Genomic DNA, 5,721 nt, shown 5'->3' with positions numbered 1-5,721 from the left:
TAAAAATTCTGTTGAGTAAAGGTAGAACGTTCTCCAGTGAGCTCTTATTTGAAGAAAGTAATGTCCTAGATATACGGCAGCTATACTGCCAAAAGATTATTCTGAATGTCGTTGAGAACAAAATAAAACCAGTGGAACATATGTATAATACCCGTAGAAAAGAAAATACATTTTTAGCTCCTAGATGCCAAAAATTGGTAGGTCGAAGACACTAATTATCTCAGCCCAAAGATCTGGAGCATAGTACCGGAAAATATGCAACTTATTAATAAACAAGTTAAATCCAAATTCAAGAAAGAACTGAAAAATTGACTCAGAAATTCTGATCAAACTCTGTTTCATCAAATTATTAATCAGCACACTTTCTAAAAAATTAAACCCACTGTAGAATGAACTCAATAAAAAATACTTAATTTCAATCCCATTATGTCTTTATTTGTTTCATATTATGTATATAGTTTTTTTTCATCAGTTTATATCTATTCATTGTATAGAATACTCTTGCATACATAATTTTTAGTTTAGTTATAGTTTAGAATTTGGCAATATCATGCACAAGGAACATTTTTTCGGAAATGTTGCTTCTGTGATGCCTACGTTCATTTACCGGATCTCTGTTATATACATGTGATCCAATATGATGAATAAACATTATTATTATTATTATATATTCTTCAAATGAATATACCATTTTGACACGATCTTCACTGACTAAAATGATGAGATGACTTGACAATAATACAAACTTGTTTGGGTTCTGTCAATCATGTCTAATGTAAGTGCCTATATATATATATAGTAATAGTAGTAGTTTATTTAAATAGGAATTCCTAATATACACTAATAAAAAACATTTAACTTATTCAAAATACATTCACTTAAGATTCAAAATTATTTTATAACTATAAAATATTAGTATGTCGTTATATATTAAAGAATTACATCAATCAAGTATTACTTTAAAATCAAGAAGAAGAAAACGAATTCATATGAATATAAAACTAATCATTAATATTATATGCCTAGTAAACAACATTGGGTTGATTTATGATGTATTAAATTAGTTTGTATTTAAACATTGTTACTGTCCTTGCATTTTTTTTATCATTTGTATAAGTATATTATAGGAATCTAAACCTTTGAAGAACAGAGAATTCATGACCCTTTTCAGATTTGTTCTATTTATATGTAAATTTACACTATTTCTATAGTGTAATAATTGTGGATGCTATGATTTAAAATAACAAATTCATTAAAATATTCAGGTTGACCTTCCTGTATTATCTTGAATATGAATGTCATCTAATATATAAAAATGGATGTTTGTTGGTTGGTTGGTAAGTGATAAACTTCTACATCGCTCAACCGATCGTGATGAAACGTGACATGAATAAGTTATTTTTCATAGAGAAGGTTTTTAGGCCATCAATTTTTCTGTAACTCGCCACTAGATGGCGCTAAAGAATACTTTTTTGAAAGAACTGTTCTATAACACTGCGCACGACAAAGTCCGTTGATTCTGGTTCTGTCAAAACATTGGAACAGCAGCGATACAGCAACATAGTACTAGTTAGTACTACAACTACCAAATTCTACGCGGGCGAAGCCGCGGGCAACAACTAGTAGTCATATAAAACAATCTGCTTACAACTAGTAACCATTTCAGTGCATCCAGCGTTAAAGCTATAGGTGTTAATTTATTACATGCCAGAATTATCCTCATCCCTCTATTTTGCATTTTTTGTAATTGAGATTTTTCATTCAAATATAATAATGAGCTGCAATAATCAAAATGTGGTTGAATGATGTAATTATAGCAAGTAATTCGGGAGTTTATGGAAAGATAACAAGAAAATCTTTTTTTTTTATATTTTATTTTTGATGTACTTGGCATGCTTGTGAAAATTTGGATTATTATCAACAATGAATCCAAGATATTCAAATTCAGTTTCAATTTATAGTTGAGTATTTTCTATTTTTATTTTGATCATTTATGTTTATTTGATCATACCTATCTATATATATTCACAATTATCATTGCCTTCGTTTTTTGAACATTCAATTTCGGTTTGTTCATTTTTTTAAATTTTCAATGTATACTATTCATTTTTTCCATTTGGAAATAGTCAGTTGCAAAGATGTTTCACATGAGTGTTTTTTTCTGAAAGCTGACTGATTCAACATAATTATTTGATTGAAATCTAAAAAACTCTTCAACTTGTCTATACACTGCTATTTCTAAAATGTTTTCCAGTCCGGGCAATGTATTAACAGGACGAAAATTTATCGCTTCTATCATGGTCGTAATTTTTGGTATAAGTGTTACTGTTATCAAATTTCATTTCTCTTTGATACTCAAAGTTTTGAATTTCGACATCTGAATTTTACTTTTCCTTTGTTTGTTTTCAATCCATGTTTGATTTTGTATACTTTCAACAATATCTTTTATACTCTCCCCAAAATATATATTGAAAATTAAAATAGCTCGCCATCTCATCTTCCTTTCTCACTACTTTGATTTTATTATTGATAGTGAAGATTGTTTTTCAAAATTGTTTTTTTTCTCACAATTTGTAAGTTGCTTCAAATTTTTCCACATTTATTGCATCATATCTATATTTATCAATTTGATTCTCATATTATATATTTTTTTTCCATTTTTAATTTATTTACAAACTGATTTCTATAATATTTATACCTCTCCCAATACCCAGTTTTATCAGCATCCGTTTTTATAAAGTTTTCATAAGCTCTATCTCTTTCCCTTGCAATATTTGTCAATTCCTCATCATTCCACGGACCTTCATTAGTTCTTTTGCCACAGATTTAATCGGCGCTACTTCGTTCATAATCAGTTCACAGTTATCATATAGAGAGTTGACATTCACATCATAACAAACCCAATTAACATCTCGTAATCATGTTTTTATAGCAAACAAGTAATCTTCATTGAGATTTCCAACCTGTATCATTTCCCAGATTTTCCCATTAATAGGTATTCTTATTATTCAATGTATAACAGATATAATAGAGTGATCACTGATTTTTGGAGAATAATGCACATTTGCTTTCACATTTTCTACGTTAGTTATTACATAATCAATTAAAGATTCACTTGTATTTTGTAACTCTGGTGAAATCATTCACAATTTGTTGCATTCCAAACATATTCATAAGATTCATCTATTACTTGTTTGCTATAAAAACCGTTCTTTTCATTAAAATCAATATTTATATCTCCTACTAATACCATTTGGTTATTATTCACAGAAGATTCCCCTAATATATCTTCTAATTTTTCTAGAAACGTCCTATCCCTAGCTCTAGGAGAATGGTACACTCCACCAATGAACCACTTTTGATTCCCTAATCAGACGGAAAGAAACTGAATCTAATAGTTTCCTTCCAATAGAGGAAAGTGACCAAATATGGAATAGTAATCCTAATATGGAATACAGGCATTTCTATCAAACAAAACAAATGTTTTATTACATTGTTGTTTTCGTCCTTTCTTTCTTGCCTATTTTGCCCTTAAAAGGATCCGCAATATTCAACACAATTAAATGTTTTTCTCTTCCTTGCCTTTCTTTCAATTCTGACACAATTATTGCCATTTGTTTTGATTCTTAGATATTTTTTTTTCTTCTTCCTGAGTTGTTGCTTTTTTCCCTTTAATAATTTTGATTTCGCTCTTCATATTTTCAACTTCTTTTTTCAAGTTATCAACTTGACATGTTAATTCCATTATCTGCCTCAGAAGCATTGGTCCATTTTAAAACGCTTCTTTGCACTCAAAACAAAAGAATAGAGTGCTATTTCTTGTAGCATTACAGCTCGATAATTCTGTTGTTGACATGTCAGAACAATTTTTTCCTTGGTAGTGTGGAATACAGCCTTACAACTATCACACATAATCCTTTCCTCATTGTCATTTATCGATTTTTCACATCCTTTGCAATGCTCTCCCATTATATCTTAATTTATAAACCTTTGTATTTATATTTGGGTCCGGTCCTGCTTTGGTATTCTGATACTTCAGCTCTTGTACTAGTAAAAAACAAACACTTATCTCTCTTGTTTTTGTTCATGTGTTTTTATCTTGGTAACAAAAACTGGTTTTGATAAAATTAAAATGATTTTCTTTGTTTGATTGTTTCAAACTATCAATTTGATAACTGTTTATCCAAAATTAATTTCGGGAGAACATCTGTCACATCCAATAGTTTGCACCGTATAAATTTCACGATTTTCACTTCATTATTGACTTTTTTTTTTAACTAAACAATGTGGAGCAATTTGACATGTGTTTTGCTGCAATATACAGAGTTGATAGAAACAAACTGTTTCTACCGGGAATAATGACGGTCTATTAGCTTCAGCTTTTAGCTTCTGAGGATGCTCACTAAATCAATCGACTGTAATGTTCCTGAATTTTTTTCTTCTAATTCGTGATAACTAATTGCAAAGTCGAAACTTCCAAACTAGTTTGAATGTCATTGATCAATGCATAAAAAATATACAAAAGTTTTATTCTTGTACTTCTTGGAAACTACATGCTGAATGGATTAATTTTCCTCGATATACTAGTTGGAAAAGGCTCTAAAAATGATACTCCAACATAAAATTCAACAAATCAAGAGTATTTATCTTCAGCTTTCCTCAAATATTGGTTCAGATCTAAACTCTTAGGTATTTGATTGGAGTATTATGAATTTAAAGTTGGGCTTTTTTTTCAGCAGGTATGTCAAAACGATCATATGGAAGAAAGTATGGTAACATATCAGTGAATGCATGTCATCGATTCGATCAAATAATATAACGAACGAAAAAATGGATTTGTCGGCCTCATTCTGACTCACCCAAATTATGTTTTTGATTCTGCCTACATTGAAAAATGTTCTGAGAGTTGACAAATATTCCAATATGTTGTAGGACATTAGCATTATGCGATCATTGCACATAGGAAATTACGTTGATACTCAGGACATATCTTCAGTTTTTCTCAATTATCTCAGAAATCTTCACTTTTGGACACAGAATGTTATGACTTTTGGGTTATTATGGATGAGCCTAACTTATGTCGAACGCTCTTTTATCAATTCAGTTGTCCAAAGAAAATTCGTTCAAATAATAAAACGAATAAAAAAACGAAATTTGTCGGCCTCATTCTGACTTCCTGTACTTTGTTATGAATACTCCCAACATTAAAAAATGTTTGGGAGGTTGACAATTATTCCTATATGTTATAAGAAAGTTGCATCATGTAATTATTGCACACAGGATGTTAAGTCCCTTCTCAGAACATATCTTCTGTTTTTCGCAAATATCTCAAAAACCTTAACTTTTAGACAAATGGAATATCATGACTTTCAGGTTGAGTATCAATGATACTGTTGTCCAAAGAAAATATGAGGAAAAATATGACCACATACCATCATAACTACGCCACTGGCTTACGAAAATTAAAAATTATCACTTCAAATTATCACGTTGATAAACCTCGATTAGTTCACCAAGTAAGATTTTTCTTTCTTCAGGAGTTTTAAAGAAAAAAAAAATAAATCTAATTTTTTTCGTACTTTTGACACCCTGTATCTCAAGAGTCCCCTCTACATTTCAAGACATACCTTGATAAAAGCTTTTCATCTCAAAATGAGCTGAGTCAGAGTTTGTCGGTCTCATTCTGACTCACCCTGTATAATTCAAAGTCCAAGATCAGGA

This window comes from Leptinotarsa decemlineata, unplaced genomic scaffold (assembly GCF_025532065.1).
Source record: "Leptinotarsa decemlineata unplaced genomic scaffold, Ldec_3_MD MMD2_tig00026369_RagTag_RagTag, whole genome shotgun sequence".
NCBI lineage: Eukaryota > Metazoa > Arthropoda > Insecta > Coleoptera > Chrysomelidae > Leptinotarsa > Leptinotarsa decemlineata.
Note: the sequence above shows the minus strand (reverse complement) of the source record.